We start from the raw sequence: 18791 nt of genomic DNA, 5'->3' as shown, positions 1-18791 counted from the left end.
TTTTAAGTGGTAGCCATTAATACTAGAAAATTCAAACCTAGCATTTTTTTTATAAGCTCAGTTGTAGTGGATTTATTATAGCCAGTCTGACCTAAGGTATAGACAGACAAACTGTGCTCTTGGCCTAACGGGTATTTATCGTATGATTTCCTTTTCCTTCCTTATTGCCTTTTATCTGTTTCCAGTTCACAGGGTTGATACATAGATAAATGATGCTTCTCATACTTCCTCTTTCTGATAGGAAGAAAGATTTAAGTGTGAAGGGCTAAATCTAGCTTAGTAATTTACAAAAATAAGCATAATTAACTAGTTTTTTCAAGTCTACTTTTAAAATTATTATTCATCCTACCCTTCATAGGCTTTCTGTTTCAGATAAAACCACAGAAATTAGGGAACCCCAATTAAAAAAAAAGAAATTGGCTTTATTGATGATTAAATTCAACATTTAATAATACAATATAATAGTGATAGAGCTTTTAGCTCTGCTCAGTAGTCCGCGCAGAAGTAAACATATATGAAATGAAATTAAAATATTTTGGTTTACAAAGTGTCTTTTCTCAAAATAGGTCAAATTTAACATGTAAAGCACTTAAAATGTTCCTAAGGATACTCACTTGGTCACTGGGGAAGTAGTTTGTGGTCTAAATTTAAGTCCAGAGCTCTTTTATGGAGCCACTGGTCCCTACAGAACCTGCCGAGGCCATTTTCAGTGCCTTAAATGAATTAGCTGTTCGATTTATTAATGGCCCATGAGGTACCACTGAGAACCCCTTCTTCCATCTCTAGCCAGGCCTAACCAGTATGGAGGGAAGATAAACTTTCCTGCACTTCACAGCACAGAATTGGACTTGTTCAGTTCCCCCTGGGAAATACAGCTGTGCCAACCTGGAAGTAGAAAGAACTTAACAGAAATCCTCTATAGTATATCTCCATCTGGAATGGTGCAGATAGCAACTTCACCCTCATGTGACCCAAACCACTCTAGAGATTATATCATCTGCATGGGATTCTGGAGACACCATTTAACAATTCTGGATCTGTGCTGTTCTCCAAATCAAAACAGGAATAAGGACTGTCAGAACAACATCATTATTCCTTCACTTACATATTCCAAACCAGGAGAGAAAAACTGACTCTATATTTCTATTTGCGTACCTTATATTATTTGTGAGCTCAGGTCATTTGCAGGATCTCCCTAGATAACATAAAAAGGTGCTTCTGCCACTTGTGATTGACTGTTAAGGAGCCCACAACACCTTGGCCTTAGTCCTGTTGAGTAATTACATTTATTTCATCCTTATTTTCTGTTCCTTGATTGTTTCAGTAAAGTATAAAAAATAAGCCCTCATTTTTCACTCAGAAAAAATGGGCAATATTGCTGCCCATAATACTGAGATCCTACTGTCTTGCTCTTCAATAATAGGAATGGTGCTTTAAAAGGCTGGTTAGAGTTGCTTATTGTGGTTATTACTACTGTTACAGTGTTTCCTGATTCAGAGATACTCTGTGAACATCCCTGACTGGCTCTGGATGAGCTGTGGAATATAGAATGATATCTTGAGTAAGCCATCTTTCTATCTCCTTACTCCTGCTTAAGTTAGCACTTTGGCTTAAAGGGACAGATATCCTCTCCTTTTCTCAAACAACTAGAGCACTACTAAGAGCTTCCTTTCAACAATGCTTACTTTATAGCAGGCAGTGTGCTAGTTCCTTTACATTTCTATAACATGTAATAGGCACAAACACTCCTGTAAGGGTAGGTAACATGATCTTCATTTTACAGACAGGGAAAATGTTACTTGCTCAAGACCACACGACTGAAGAGAGAGCCCTGGAATTCGATTCTAGGTTTCTCTGAGGGTAAAAGCTAATCTCTTAACTGCCTTGCCACATCATATAACTGCTGCCTTGCGGAGCTCCATCGAGCTCCAGACCAACAGATCATCGCTCACATGACTAGGCTAGCTTCCCTTCGTTCTTGTCACCACCTCGTGCAAGCTGACCCCATTAAAACCATCCTGTGTTGCTTCAGAGGGGCCAATGCTGGTTACAATATGGTTATGGGCCAAAAGGAAGCTGAACTGCTATTAAGAGAAGCTCTATTCTGCATCATTTTATCCACACGATAAAAATGGTCTCACCTACCCCCATCACCACTTTTGGCTGTTAGAGATACCCTCAGCTTTCATCTCTCCAATCCTGTCTCCTTTCCTCTGCCTTAAAGATGCAACAGTGTCTTTGGCAAGGTTAGCAAGTAACCACTTCTCTACTTTGGTTGTCAATAAATTGACTATAGCCTGTTAATAATTGTGCATATGTTTTGTGTGGCTTTAGATAATCTAAGACAGGCTTAGACATCTGGCATCTGAGGTTGGATTAAATATGCCTTCATACCTGTTCTCTTTTATATAATTCTCTGTTAACAAAAAGTAGGTCATATAACAAACAAAATTAAATACTTAAAGGGATTTATTAGGGCATTTTATAAGTGATATACACTCGTGTACTCATGACTCTTTCTTGAATCTTCCATAAATACCAATTTTTGTGCAATAATATGAAAGAATAAGTCTGATACATATTTTCTGGTTTTAAAATGTACCTTATCTATTGCAAATACCTTAAACTGTATTGTATTTACATCTCTATGTGAGCTATATATACATATTCCTTGTTTTGGTTTTTTGTTTTTAAGACTTTATTTTTTAAGAACAGTTTTGGGTTTCTAGCCAAAGTTAATAGGAAGGTATATGAGCATATTTTTTAGCACTTTTAAATAGCTCTATGAGGGTAAGATATGGTCTGTTTTATCTTTTAGCATATCATAATGCCAATACAACACTTTGCATGTACTAGATGCTCACTAAATATTGTTGACTTAGTGAATAAATTAGTCTATAATAGGTTGAACAGATTTGCAGTCCTAAACTGTTCTTGCCATCATTTCACTCTGCATAATTAAAGAAGTTTAACTAAGATGATTAAAAATGTGTTATTGAATTACTGGTGTAGATTCTAAAGCAGTGGGATGAAAGAGACCCTGCCTGTACCCCTCTGAGGAAATAGTGAAGATGAGTTTCTCACTGTAGGTGTATTTAGTGGATTTTATGTGTGACTGAATTAATTTATTTCACTTAGGAAGGTTAGATTTATGATTTCCATATGGCACTCTATTACTTTTTTCTTTTATTCCTACCCTGCCAGCTAATATTTTTTCCTATTGTAAAAGTAATGTTTACTGCAGAGACTATATGCAAAAATAAAAAGCAAAAATTAAAATGATCTGTAATCTAATTATCTAAGATCTAATCATTTGTAATATTTTTGTATGTTCTTTCTGTTTTTCGTCATCTACACAATTTCATTATATCCATGCAGTTGGTACCCTACATGTTTATATAACATTATAGTACCACAAGTTACCTTATGGATTGTTGCAAAATATTCCTTTACATAGATGTGCTATGCTTTATTTAATTACTTTTTCCACTGTTGGAACATGTAGTTTGCTTTTAGTTCTTTTGCTATCATAATTTTTCCTTTGCAGATTTATGGTTTTCAGTCATGTTAAGATAGATTCCTAGAAATAAAATCACCGAGTAAAAACTTTAAGTTCTTGATACATCTTACCCAATAGTTTCCCAAAATTTCTTAGCAATTCACAGTCCCATCAGAAGTGTATGAAGATGGTTTTCATTGAATTTACCATCAAAATTGATTATTTCCTATATACACTTCTAGGCAAGTGTGTAGACCTACTCTGACTTTTTACCTTCACTAACCATGCTTAGAAATATGTAAATTAAACATTTCAGTTTGCTTTCAGAAAGAATTATGGTATTTTTAAGAGTCCAAGTTGTCCAGAGGCCACATGATACAATGCAGTTTCCACCTACATACAAATATGTTTCAGGTCTAATCGTAAACTCTGCATACTTTGAGCTGGATTTACGTAGTCTTCTGTATTGATACTTAATTCACTGGCAGTTTTCTCAAAGTGGGCTGGCTTGAGGCATTATATCTGGTGTGACTTTAGCCTTCCCTCTTGTAGAGAAATAATCTCCTATTTGCTGTTGTAACCTAAAGTTAATGAACATTCAAAGGTTTTATTTATTTATTTATTTATTTATGCAAGCATGTTTGTGGACTGCTCTACAAAAGCACCTTTCTTCCTTACCTGTGTTCTATGCAAACTGAGTGCAGATGAATCTGAGTGGTTTCATTTTAAAGAGTAACAGTCATATTTGTTTTAGGAAGGCTATGGTGTTGGAAGAATACCAAAAAAAAAAAAAAAAAAATCATTTTTAAGTGTTTGCTTCGTCCTCTAGTGAAAGCATTTTCGTTTTAGGGGCCATGGTGAGTATTAGTCCCTCCCTGGTACTTGCTTTTGATAACATTGCTAAGGGACTCTTTGTGTGTTTATTCACACATATGAATTTGGGGTGGTCTGAAATATCTGCTGGGGAAAATATAGATATAAAATTATTCACCTCTTTAAGGACTGCTGTCTTTTCTACTTCTCTGCAGAAACTACCTCAGCATAAATACTGGCTCCACTTAGAAAACTAATTTTTACTTACATATTTGTTTTGCATTTCAGAGTGCCTGATAAATTTCACGTCTGTCTGTGACCCATAGCTACACAGGTATGTATTTAAATTACTTATAGTTATGTAAATCTATGTATTAGCTGACAAGTTACTAGTTTTGTGTATTAAAATTGCTTACAGATTTCAAAATGTGAAAATGTTAATTTTTGAGCACTTACAAATATTGACAGCTTCAAAGGAGAGTGCATTTTATACATACCTTGCATTTCATTCTATTGTAAGAACCAAAAAACATTTCTAAGATTTGATGGGGCAGAATAATTTTAATTACAAAGCATTCATCTGGTGAAGAGATTAGACAGTGTTTTATGGAACTGTATTATTAAAGTGACTGCTGATATGGGGTCAGAGACTATAGCAAAACCACTGTTTTAGACATTATTGTTTTATTTTCAAACTTCTTTTTGCTGCTTTGGAGTTTATTTTCTGTGGTGATTTTAGGTAAGGAGTGGTTGCAGATGTACTGTCTGCTGTACTGTCTCAAGCGCTGGAGGAATGGAAAAATGTTTGCACCTGTTTAAAATCTCAACTGTGCGGTGTTGTGGTTCCTGGGCAACAGGCAGGAATTCTCAAAAGCTTGGTTGCACCTGCTCAATTGTTTCTTGCAGCTGTGTCATATGAGTGAGTGTACAGAGAAGCTTGTTAGCAGTTTGCTCTAGCTGTTACGTATTTTGTGTACTCTGAATTTGAAAGATTCTTATTTGATGTAGACCTTGAACTATTACATTGGTTTATTATAAAACCCACTATTTTCTCCAAACCCTTCCTCCTAGTCTCAACAATTTTTTTTTTTTATTAGATGTTGACTGCTGTAGATAATGTGCATGTTAACTGTCTAAAGGATACCTAGGAAAAGTCGATCTCTCTGGATTACTGGGTGGATAAAAATTTTTGTCCTGGTAGAGACAATTTGTGTTTGGCTCAGTTTCACCATGTTGGCAACCCCACTATGTGAGACTGGATGTAGTTATTGATCCATTTAGCTGAACAGATTTGAAAGCATTTGGCTATTAGTGGACACATGGGGCATATTCAGAGAATTTAAGTGTATATTATAAGATGATTTCTTGATTTGTGCATGTGTCTGTTGCAGTTGGGTGGAAGTGAGAGAGAGAGAACAGTAAAACTTACTTAATGGTAGTTCTAGGAAAGGGTCTGAAATTTGGCTGTAGATTTTAAGTCTGGAATATTAACCTTTACTTTTGACTAAATCCCTGTCACCTGGTATTTTTTCCTAAGTGTTGATGTTTTAGATGTTAATAGCTCTACCTACTTTCTGACAAATATCTACAATTTTAGCATAGACAAGCTACTAGAGACTAGTTTATACCAATTAAGTCAAGTTCTTTAAATGCAATATAAAAATGGCAACTTAATATAAAAAGTATTTAAGTAAATAATGTATTTGGTCCCAAATTCCTGATATTGAAAACTTTTTCAAATAACTTGCATTATTTTCCTTAGCAATTCTACATTAATGAAAGGCTAAGAAGTTGCCATTAATAACTGGTAACAAAAATCTTAGAGCTAGTGTATCTTTTCTTTATATTGTTCCATTTAAGCTGTTTTCATTTGTTAGTTTGTTTGTTTTCTTAATCACCGTAATATGAACTTAACCTCTTTGGGAGTAGGAAACAGGTACCGAGATAAGTAGAGGACTATCCACAGCCTTTTAATACAGTGCTTTATACAAAGTAGGTGGTCAGGAAGTGTTGAATGAATGCGTATATGAATAAAACATCTGGAGTTGTATTGGAAATAGAGGAATAGCTTAGAAATTTGTTACTTGTTATATATTCTGGATGGGTCTTTGGACTTCCTTTAGTTCTCATACTGCTAAATAGACAGAGATGAGACTACTACTGATAAATTCTATCCTTAAAATGAGGAATGAATATGTAAGAATTGATCTTCATTATAATCAGGAATTTACATAATACTATTTGCAATATGCTTTATATTTATTTTTGCCATGAGAAAAGTTTTTAGACTTATTTTTCACACAATGCTGAGATATTCCGTGACTGAGTTACTTCTCACTTTAGATATACTGTGCCGCATAGGAATAAACAAATCAGCGTTAATATGATCAATGCCATCAGTTTCCTGAGAATTCACTTTCTCTTCATCTCTCCCTCTCCATTTTTCTATCACCGGATCCCCCCGTCCCCTCTTTCCCAATCTCTACCTCACTGAAAACACAAACATGTAACGTATGTTAACTTTCTTCATATCAGATAAGATCAGATTGTATTAAAGATCTGTAACTGCTTTTGCTAAACATAAGTAACGGGCCCTGTGTTTACTGTATGCGTGTTTATAATTATGGTTTCTGTTATCCACTAAATTCTAACTGTAAATAAGTAGGGATGAAGCCAAGTAGAGGTAAAGTCAACATAGGGTAGTTAAGACCTGCTTTGGAGAGGCTGCTCTAGAGATCCGTTTTGTGCTGCATTTGGCAGTCACATGACAATAGCAGAGGCTGCAGAAAGGGACAGTGTCTAGTGCATCAAAACATTTTGTTTAGGGTTCTCAAATTTTGATACCACTAGTTAATGTTATTCATGGATGCCTTTAGGCCTGGAAGTATGTTTCTTCTGGGAACAGTTCTTCTTTCACCTTAGTTTATATCAGTGCGTTAAGAGGCCAGCATTAAGGGCATTCTTTTTTCCCAGAACATCAGTGTGATAGAATAAACTATATTCTTCTGTTAGTCTCAACATCAGAAATTAAGAGATGAGGCAAGAGTATCAATTAGCTAGAATACTAAACCAGGTAACAGTAGCTGCTTCACTGACTTGTACCAGAAAATATAGTATAGAATCCCCAGGACGGAGAAATTGCCAAGCCCCAGGATGCCTGGCATAAGTGTAGATTTTTTTTCTGTGATTTCAGGGTTAAAGTAATAAAGGAAGAAAATTCACATTTAAGAACATAGCATGTCTAAATATCCTTTCTTTTTCTCCTTTCTTCCTCTCTACTCTCCCCCTTCATTTTCTTTCTTCTTTTTAGTCTGCACAATAAATGGAGCCCTACTATTTGCCAGACACAGTGCTAAGCTAAATGAATAAAGCAAAGTTCTTGTCCTTGGGGAACAGATAGACTAGCATAGGAAACAAAGATATGTCAATAGAGCTCTTTTTGGTCTCGCCACTTATTATGAGTATAGACCCAATCAACTTATCTAATCTTTCTGTTCCTTTGTTACTTCTTCGGAAAATTGGAAAAATAATAGCGTCTACCTCATCTCTTGTTGTGTTGAGTTAAATATCAGACAATACTTGTAAAATTCTTAGTTTGGTGGTTTGCACATAGCAAGTGCTCAATAAATCTTAGCTATACTACTATTATTTTTATCACTACCATCACTATTATAACTTAGATACCGAAGAAAGACCATCTAACTGCCTGAGAGCAAGTAGATCCTGGCCTGGGCATTATCACATAGATTATCTTAGAGGTTTTATCCAGTGTTATCTATCTAGGCTTCTTATACTTTAGAAGAGATTCTCAATGTCATATAGTGTTAGAACTTGAAGGGACCTTAATGGTCCTCTATTTAACATTATTGTTGTATCCATGATGAGGGAATAAGCTCAGAAAAGTTCATGTACTTGCCAGTGTTATACAGTCTAATAAGTGAGAGATGCAGAATTTGAACGTGGAGCTCTTGATTCTTGGTCTAATGTAAGGTATCTCACGTGGAATACCTTCCTACTAGAGCTTTGAGAGGTGATTGCTTATCTCCAAGAAGTAAATGGACTATTATAAAGTTCCTGGAATACTAATCATAAAAAAGCTGCCACTGTATTGAATCTAAAAGACCTTCAGGTATTCTTATAATGAAATTAATTTTATTGAAGTTGATTGAAGTTTGTGTTTGTAAATAACTGATTTCTTCTTAAGGAGAATAAACTGAGTCAGATTTAGCAAGATATCTGCTATCCACGTAACTTCAGATACTTTAGAGGAGGCTGTGAATTGCAAATACCTTTTAGGATATTTGGATTCTAAATCTCTTTCCTGAGTTTGAATTTAGGAGCTTTGGAGTCCAAATTGCCTGCACCGAAGTCCCAGTTCTACATTGCAGTGGCTGTGTGACCTGACCAAAGTTGCCTAACCTTACTAAACTTCAATTTTTGTGTAAAGTATGGTGACAAGGACATCTATATTTTAAATAATAGATGTGAGGATTAAACTAGATTAGGTATACAAAATGCTTTATTTGGTGCACAGCATTAATTAGTATTCCTTACATATTAATTTTATTTTTTCCCCTCTTGTTTGTTTTTTTTTTTAATTTAATTTAATTTATTTATTTATTTGAGAGAGAGAGAGAGAGAGGGCAGGCATAAGTGAGGGGAGGGGATAATCCCAAGCAGACTCACCCTGACCACAGACCCCAACATGGGACTTAATCTCAGAACCCATGAGATCATGACCTGAGCTGACATGAATAGTAGGTCTGTCTTAAGCGACTGAGTCTCCCAGGCACCCCTAAAATCACCATTTCTAAGTACATGTGCTACATGTCTGTAGAAGGCCAGGGCTATTTAAAGAAAAACTTAAGATGAAGATAATCACATCCCTTAAATGTACATGATTATGGAAATGTACCTTTCAGTGGAAGGGCTTTGATACAACTCCCAGACAACTATCAGCCCTCTTTTGAAAGTCAGAGACCCTTAAAACCAGTGTCTTGCAAACAACGAAGAACACAACTTCCTCAATTAAACCATGTATGCTTCCATGCATCCTAGTGACTAGTTGGTTCTGTTGGGAAGGTTGTCACAATCTAAGCAGCCTCAGATTCAGGGGGCATAGTTGGCAATGAGTAAATGGCTGTATAAGTCTTTCCCTTCACTTGAGAAGGGAATTAGTGTGGTAAAATGTCCTGATACTCTCTCATGCAAACTCCCTCAACAGTAGAAAAGTGAATTACGTGTGTATGGTTGTGTGTATGATTGTGTATGATTTTCCCTTAGTTATCTTTAATAAAAACTGGATGATCCTAAGTAAACCAGTTTTTTTCTGCCATTCTGTTTATGATGTAGCAGTATCTGCCTGAACAACAATCAGAAAGAAGGAAAAAGCACTAGATAATATATGGAGTAGACTATTACTCAGCAGAGTTCATAAAGTTATCTTGCCTAATGTCAGGTGTACAGCTTTGACCATGATGAGTCAAAGTAAACATTGATGATTAATGAAATTTTTAATTAGTTGGGTATTAGTTAGCTAGGCTGCATCATAAACTAGACAGTTTAAACAAGAGAAATTTGGTTCTCACAGTCCAGAAGTTCAATATCAATGTTTTGGCAGGGCCAGTTCCTTCTGAGGGCTGTGAAGGAAGGATCTGTTCCAGGCTTCTCTCTTATACACTTAGAGATGGCCATCTTCTGTCTATGTCTTTTCACATTCTCATCTCTTCATGCTTATCTGTGTGTCCAAATTTCCCTTTTTTTATAAGGACACTAGTCATATTGGATTAGGGCCCACTCTAATTATTGTATTTTAACTTGATTACCTCTGTAAGAACCCTATCCAAATAAAGTCCCATTTTGTGGGACCCACTTTACTTTGGTTAGGACCCCAACTTTTTTGAGGGCTCAATTTAACTCACAATAGTTGGATTAACAGTTAACATTGATTGAGTGACTTTTATATTCCAGATGTTTTATCTGTATTATTGATAATTTTTACAACAATCTCTTAGGTGGATGTTATTCCCCATTTTACAGGTGAGAAAACTTAAACTCAGAGAAAAGAAGCAATATGTCCAAGATCACACAGCTAGTACATGTTAAATTGCTAATATTTGAACCCATAGAATTCCATGCTGGCTTTTTAATGGATGAGCTTTAAACAACTCAGTCAAAACCCCCCAAAATACTTTGAGCATTCATTTAAGGTTCTTTCTTGGGGTGGGGGGGATCATCATTAGGGCTTGTGCCTAAGAACATTTTATCCACTAAAAATGGTGCATTGTGCTATTGCTAAATGCCCAGCATTGGCTGCCTCCATCTTCACTCCTGGATTTTTTGCTGACAGTTGTCTTTGAAAGCTTAGTGTTTTAGCTCTTCTGCACCTGATGAAGCTTTTGGACAGGACGAATTCTGAACATCGACTACATGGGTTGGTTCTGGCCCTAGTTGGTGTGGATGGCACTGAGAGCCAAGTCATGCCCAGGGTCTGATAACATCCTTGTTTTTCACTCTTAACAGATAGTTTGAGATTTTTTTTTCCTTTTCTACAGTCCCTGCCATGAGTGATAAACATTGAAAGGGATCAGGTGTGAAGAATGACAGACTAGGAAATATCTCTGCTTCTTTGAAGGCTAGTGTCCCTGTAGGTATTTACTGTAAACTAGCTGTAGCCTTGTTACTTATTCAAACTGAAGAGCAAGGGGCATTGTGTACCTTATTTAAGTTTCCTCTCTTATCAACGGAACAGTTTGTTTCTGACTTTGAAGTTTTAAAACAGAACTTGCTCATGACCCAATTTCGCTAATAATTCTCTTAAGTAACCCTTGTACTCATTTATAAGATTTTTTTTCCCACCTACTGTCTGTCTACCCTGGTTTAAAAATTTTATATATGTACTTTTAAAAAATTGATTAGCTGGAGAGCTGCCCATTCCTCTGTGCTGTATAATAAGGATTTAAAAACTGCACACTGAATTCTGTATAGTGTAATTAAAACTGACCCACATTTGGACCTGAGTACACCAGGACTTAGCCAAACTTGCCATGAGCTGAGTTCTGGTGGCAGATGGGAACTAATGAGGACACACTCCACTCCAGAATTTCCCAGCTGCTTGGCCCCTTTTTGTACAAACAAGGATTGGAGCGAAGTCCGGATCCCAAGAGCATGTTCTGTAAATGTGCTGTACCCAATGATTTGGGAAATGTTCTCACAAAAATCAGGCTGTTTCAAGGTATCCTTAAGACCTCAGCTGTTTCAAGGTATCCTTAAGACCTCAGCTACTACATTTTAAACGTGAAAATTAGAAGGGCCTTTTTTGCTGGCTCCAACCAATTTTTAAGTTTAAAGTGAATTAAAATCGCATTCCCCATTTCCCTGCCCCCACCCTGTCTTTTTCCCTATGCCTAGGGATAGAACGATCACTCATCTCCAAACCTGGAGATTTGCAGGTGGTTGTCTCAGGACAGACTAGGTCTCCTTGCAACCTATGGATCTCTTCAACTGGTTTGATGTCCTGGGACTATTCAGGCAGATGTAATTGAATCAGTTTGAAGCAGCTGTAGCTGGCATGTGGTCTCTCAGATTGCTAGCACCTGCTTGTTTTTTTGCAACTCACTAGAGTGAAAGAAGTGCCAAAACCAGCATTGGTCTTGGAGCAGATAAAGCACTTCAGACCCTATATTCCATTCTCCTTCCAATCTAGCCACATCATCATTGGTGCCTGAATTAATAAAGCCCCTTTCATCATTATGTCTGAAGTATACTTTTCCTTCTCACTCTTCTCGGTATGAGGATCCTGACAGTACTGACCATCCTAGTCCAAAAAAAAAAAAAAGAAAAAAAAAAGCGAGTATAATGGTGATCAGGTGGCTTTGGGGCTCTCTTATCATTAGACAACTGGGTAGCCTGTGGTTTGCAGAATCATTTAAATGAACGCACCAAATTCATTTGCTGTTCCAGCACAGTCTTATTGGCACAGAGAATGAGCAGTTAATGTATAACAAACTGTGAGCTGTTATGGAATATGATAAATACATTTGCTTAGCAGGGGAGAATGTAAAAACTATTTCTCTAATGTAACTCTAAACTAATTGACATGGATTTCTTCAACACTTATTATGTGCAGGAAGATGCAGTCTACTTAAAAAGGATAAAAATTCTAGGATGTACTAAATATATAAAATATATTTTAAAAGACACATATTTGGAATTTTTTTAAAATGGTTAAAATCCACGTAAAATGTGTATTTACTTTATCTTCTCTTCTTCCCACTGTATTATTTGGTAGGCATATATTTAATTCAAATATTATCAATTTCCTAATGTTTCATTTGAACCTGGAGATGACAAAGACAGTATATTTCTTCAAGTTTATAGTTACAGAGTTCTTTCTGACATGGTTTTGGCATTGATAATCTTTTGAGAGAAACTAAGAGACAAATTGAGTTTATGAATAATAGTAATGAGTGAATTCCAAAAAAGTTATTTCATTATCATCATCAGATGCCTACTTTGCAAGGCATGTCTAGACACTATGGACCTAAAGAGTTATATATGGTCCTTAACAGTAGGAATCTTACGGTATTCTTAAAAAGACATGATATAAATTTAAAAATAAAATGAAATTAGTCACTCTCGGTATTAAATGCACACTGTAGACCTGGATTTGGTGTCAAATGAATGCTGTAAAAGTGAAAATATCAGCATCCCTGTCAAATGAATGCCCTGGACCTGATGTCCTGCTTCCCCTTCAGTGCTCATGAAGGATATCACCAATCCATCATGGTTCCCTCTGCCACTAGACCATAACTTGATCGAAGACTCCTCCTAAAGACAACACTTTAGACAACTATTACTAAATGGTGGAAGTTGGATGTACAATGAAACCCATTTGCTATTGCTGATTAAGTCATTAAGTACTGAAGATATTCCATGGAGATAGAGTGCTGAGTGAGCTGCAAATAAGAAACGGGGCTTGAATTAGACCTTGAAATAAAATGAAACATAGGACATAAGACATTTGAAAGGAAAAAGGAGATCGTTTTCAGGTTGAGGAGTCATATAAACAAATGAGTTAAATATGAAATTGTGTGGATTATCAACGATAATGAATAGTCCTCAGTCATAAATATGTAAGTGGTTATGTAATCGTAAGTTTGAACATTTTTCTTCTCTGCTAGAATTATAAATTCTAGAACAGAATTTTTCGAAATTTCTATAAATAGAACAAATTCCATGCAGTATTATATTATTGTTTATTATAAAAGACCTTCTCAGGGAGAACTTCATTGATTCTTCCTATCTGAACTAGGCTCTCTTACATTTCTACAGGTTCTTATTTTTTACCTTCATAGTATATAATTCACCTTCACCTGATGGTTTGAGGAGCACCTTCTTGCTGCCAATATTCTATATTTAAAATTGAGGGTGATTCAAAGAGGACTTTGTTCTTGTAACAACAACTTTTTAAACCTGATTTTGATGTTTTTTAAATACTGTGGCACTCTTGACACTAATTTGGAAGATTTTAATTTTTAATTTTTTAGTTTTGGGGGGTTTTGGGGGAGATATGTATTTTAACCATAGGATTTAAGAATTTTGTGTCATATTTCTAATTTCAAGGAACAAAGAGACAAGACATTATAGTGGAAGGAATATGAGGTTTAGAAATAGAAGATCTGGGGGGCATCTGGGTGGCTCATTTGGTTGAGTGTTCTATTCATGGTTTCAGCTTGTGTCTTGATCTTGGGGTCATGGGATCAAGCCCAGGTCAGGCTCCAAGCTAAGTGCAGAGTCCGCTTGAGATTCTTTTCCTATCTCTTTCCCTCTCCCTCTGTTCCTACCCCCTCGCATTTGCAAGTGTGTGTTCTAAATAAACAAATACACAAACAAATATATAAATAAAATATTGAAAAAAAAGAAATTGAAGATCTGGATTTAAATTTCTGCACTACGTCTTATTGGCTATGAGATATTGGGCACACCCTCATGTACTTTTAGTCTCAGTTTGCTCATCTGTATATCAGAGATGGCAGTATACCAAAAAAACAATTTAAAAAACTTTTTTTAAAGTACAATATTTAAAAATTTTTTCTTTAAAATATAATTAGCCCTTCTCCTTCCTTTCCTTCCCTTCTTCCTCTTCTTTCTTTTCCTTTATCCTCGTTATCAAAATTATACCCTAAACCATATACTAAAGTGTTTATCATGGTTGCTGTATAGATCCTTCTTTCTCTATCATTTTTAATATTTGCTCTAGCTCTCATAGTTTTATTGTGCACTGATTTGAGCATTACGCTTACCTAAAAAAGAAGCAAGAATTCAAGAAACACTACATATCCTAGTCCTTACTAATATTTATCATTGAATCATTTGTTCCTTAATACCAATTCTTTCTTTCGATATATAATTATTTGATATTAATAATTTATATATTTAAAATAACTTTTAGATTGATCTAACTTAGATTAATTTATATATTTAAAATAACTTTTAGATTGATCCGTTTTATTTTTAAATTTTTTATATTGATCCTTTTTAAGCTTACCTTTTTTGTGTTTATTTATTAATTCATTCAATGGAAATTGTTCTGGCTATTGATACAGCTGTGTTCACTTTCCACCTGATTGCATAAACACCTTAATTATCTATCTCTTGCTGAGCTTATAAAGTGTTAGTAGACCAATGTCTCCAAAAAACAATTCAAATATAAATAGACTCATCTCTGTGTTGTTAGAACCATTTATTCCTACCTTTAGAATACTTGGTGACTAGAAGATTGATTAGAAGGTTGGCTAACTAAAATGTATTAACTACAGAAACAATTTCATTTACTAACAGTTACTGCACATTTCTCAGGTTAAAAAAAAGAGAAAAAATAATAATTGATGTTTGATGTTTCCTAGAAGGATAATTCCTTCAGTATTTTCTGCTTTGAACATATAACATTTAATGATGGATATTTACATGTGTCATCCTTATGATTTTGAGGGTCTTTAAGGGAATTTTTGAAAATAATTTCTAATTTTTTAAATATATTCATTTTTTGTATTTGGGGTAAAATGTGTGAATAGATCTTTTATCCCTTAAAATATATTTCTTTAAAGTATTTTCACCTTTCACATTATTTGCTATTCTCATTTTTTGTTAAGAAGATCAAATTAGAGGGGCACCTGAGTGGCTCAGTGGGGTAAAGCCTCTGCCTTCGGCTCAGGTCATGATCCCAGGATCCTGGGATGGAGCCCCACATCAGGATCTCTGCTCAGCAGGGAGCCTGCTTCCTTCTCTCTCTCTGCCTGCCTCTCTGACTACTTGTGATCTCTGTCTGTCAAATAAATAAATGAAATCTTTAAAAAAAAAAAAGATCAAATTAGAATTGTACGATAGGTCATAACTTTTTAAAGATAAAAATAATGTAAGTGAATTTGGGTCTTTTGAATTTTGAGATTTAGTAAGCGTAGAAACATAATGCTATAAACAGAAAACATAAGTAAACTGAAAATTGTCTTAAAATGTTGCTTTTATAATATCGTAAATTTATATAGCAAATTGGAGAGCTGAGTTCAGTATTACTTTAAAAAATGGTTAACTTGGGGTATTAAGAGACAAACATTTTTTTAATTAACATATAAAGTATTATTTGTTTCAGTGATACAGGTCTGTGATTCATCAGTTTTATACAATTCACCGCACTCACCATAGCACATACCCTCCCCAATTTCCATCATGCAGCCATCCCATCCCTCCCATGCCCTCCACCCCAGCAACCCTCAGTTTGTTTCCTGAGATTAAGAGTCTCTTATGGTTTGTCTCCCTCTCTTGTTTCATCATGTTTCATTTTTCCCTCCCTCCCTGTCTTATTATGATCCTCTGTCTTATTTCTCAAATTCTTTGGATCAGTGAGATCGTATGATAATTGTCTTTCTCTGATTGACTTATTTCGCTTACCATAATACCCTCTAGTTCTGTCCATGTCATTTAGCAAATGGCAAGATTTCAGGTTTTTTGATGGCTGCATGATATTCCATTGTATATATATACCACATCTTCTTTATCCATTCGTCTGTTGATGGACATCTGGACTTTTTCCATACTTTGGCTGTTGTGGACATTGCGGCTGAGGTCGAAGAGGTTGCTGCCTGTGTTCTCAAGGATTTTGATGAATACCTTTCTCACATTGAGGTCTTTCATCCATTTTGAGTCTATTTTTGTGTATGGTGTAAGGAAATGGTCCAGTTTCATTCTTCTGCATGTGGCTGTCCAATTTTCCCAACACCATTTGTTGAAGAGACTGTCTTTTTTTTCCATTGGACATTCTTTACTGCTTTGTTGAAAATGAGTTGACCATAGAGTTGAGGGTCTATTTCTGGGCTCTCTGTTCTGTTCCATTGATCTATGTGTCTGTTTTTGTGCCAGTACCATGCTGTCTTGGTGATTGCAGGTTTGTAATAGAGCTTAAAGTCCGGAATTGTGATGCCAACAGCTTTGATTTTCCTTGTCAACATTCCCTATCAAAATACCATCAACTTTTTTCAAAGAAATGGAACAGATAATCCTAAAATTTGTATGAAACCAGAAAAGACCCTGAATAGACAAACATAATTTTTACTCATCCTGGTCTGATGCCTTAAGCAAAGCAATGCATACTTATAGTATCTTTGCCAATGTCAGGATAAGATAAACCCTAGGTAGGCCAAAAGAAAATTTATTCTTTCCCCTGTGTATTTGTCTCTTGATGTCATACTTAAATTTCCATTAGTCAAAAATGGGTATATTTACTTTCTGAATCCAGTTCTTCAACAATGTAAATAATTTCTAATTTGTTGGCTTGTTTAAATTATTTTCACTTGGGGCACCTGGGTGGCTCAGTAGTTTAAACGGTTGACTCTTTATCTTCACTCAGTTCTTGATCTTACGGTTGTGAGCTCAAGCCCTGCATTGGGCTCCACACTGGGAGTGGAGCCTACTTAAATTATGCTCATTTAAGTGATTTTAAGAATATGTTTGCTGTTAATCATGTACCATCATAAAATACTATTTATTCATGTCAGTATTTTACTAAGGATTCTAAGAAATATAAATGTCATAATTTACTTTTTAAATATTTATTTTTTTATGTATTTAAAATCTCATCATTTTCTTAAAAAATGACCATTACCTATTTAGACCAGTCTTTGACTTTCTTGAAAGTATGGGATTAGAAAAAGTTACATTACTTTGGGATAGCATCTGTCTATAGGATTTAAGAGGGAACAACTCCAGACAGAGGGCAGTATTTTCCTTTTAAAGTTGACTAATACTCCCAGCAACCACCACTGCAACCTCCCATTAAATTTTCTCTTTGTTCTTTCCTTATACTTGTATGTTCCTATCAGCTGGAGATTTTGACATCACCATTTACACTTATGAAACTGCTGTCTCAGCTTCCACCATGTCAGAGTACAGAGAGAGTGTAGTAGTTTCTCAGTTACGGCTATGACAAATGGCCACAAACTGGGTAGCTTAAAACATTTATTTTCTCATAGTTCTAGAGGCCAGAAGTCCAAAGGCAAGGTCCAGCACAGCTACAATCCCTTTTTGAAGGCTCTAGGTAAGAATCTTTCTTGCCTCTTACAGTTTCCAATGGCCCCAGGTATCCCTGGCTTTTGGCAGTATAACCTCAAACTCTGCCTCCATTTTTACAAGGCCATTTCCTCTGTGTCTCTCTCTTTTCTCCTCTTCTTCTTCCAAGGACATCAGTCATTGGATTTAGGGCTCACCTTAAATCCAAAATGATTTCATCTTAAGGGGCTTAACTATTTACATCTGCAAAGGCCTCATTTCCTAGTAATATTATATTCTGAGGACCCAGGTAGACATGAAATTATGAGGGAAACTGTTCAACCTACTAGAGAGAGTAACTTTATTTTTTTATGGTAAATATCTATGGAAGGCTTATTTACAAATTCACATATTAATCCTTTCTCCTCTCTGTAGTTGACACAGTTTATCTGCTCAGCTTTTATAGAATACTTGTTGCCTTAGCACCTTAGTATTTTTTATGGATTTTATTGAATCATGAATGATTCTCTTGCATATTCTTTTCAGCTACTGAAACTTCTCTTTATTATAAATGCTAAACTTGAGGCATAGAATAGGTAATTAACAGGATTAGAGTCAGTGCAAATTTCAAAACTGACTTTGGTATCATTCGGCTTTTTTGTGAAGCCATGTGTGCAGAGATACCAAATATCTCATGAAATACACAGAACTTTAAAATAACTTTACTTATAAACTAAATCATTAGTTTCAGAAAATTTTTTCATAATGGCCTCCAGATTCTGTAAGCCAAGTATGCACCTGAAATTTAGTGTTGTAGGGTGACAAAGACATTGCACTAGATTTTAGCTGTTCAAACCATGAGATAGCTAAACTTATCTCTGTATATTTAGCATAGGCAAGGCCTTTATTAGACAATTATGAATCTGGCTATCTATAG

At 35.4% G+C, this 18791-nt stretch overlaps 1 protein-coding gene across 4 annotated transcripts in view; it reads left to right on the top strand.

Moving 5' to 3' along the window:
• Positions 1-18791, top strand: part of ZBTB20 (zinc finger and BTB domain containing 20) — a 770594-nt gene that overhangs the window by 211204 nt on the left and 540599 nt on the right. For all 4 annotated transcript variants that reach the window (XM_032852271.1, XM_032852263.1, XM_032852264.1 and 1 more), the window contains one exon: positions 4601-4646. The gene's annotated coding sequence lies outside the window, so the exon portion shown is untranslated. The remainder of the gene's footprint in view (positions 1-4600; positions 4647-18791) is intronic.

The sequence above is a fragment of the Lontra canadensis genome, unplaced genomic scaffold (genome assembly GCF_010015895.1).
Source record: "Lontra canadensis isolate GAN:19392208 unplaced genomic scaffold, GSC_riverotter_1.0 scaffold6, whole genome shotgun sequence".
Classification (NCBI taxonomy): domain Eukaryota; kingdom Metazoa; phylum Chordata; class Mammalia; order Carnivora; family Mustelidae; genus Lontra; species Lontra canadensis.
Note: the sequence above shows the minus strand (reverse complement) of the source record. Positions and strands in the feature narration are given on the sequence as shown.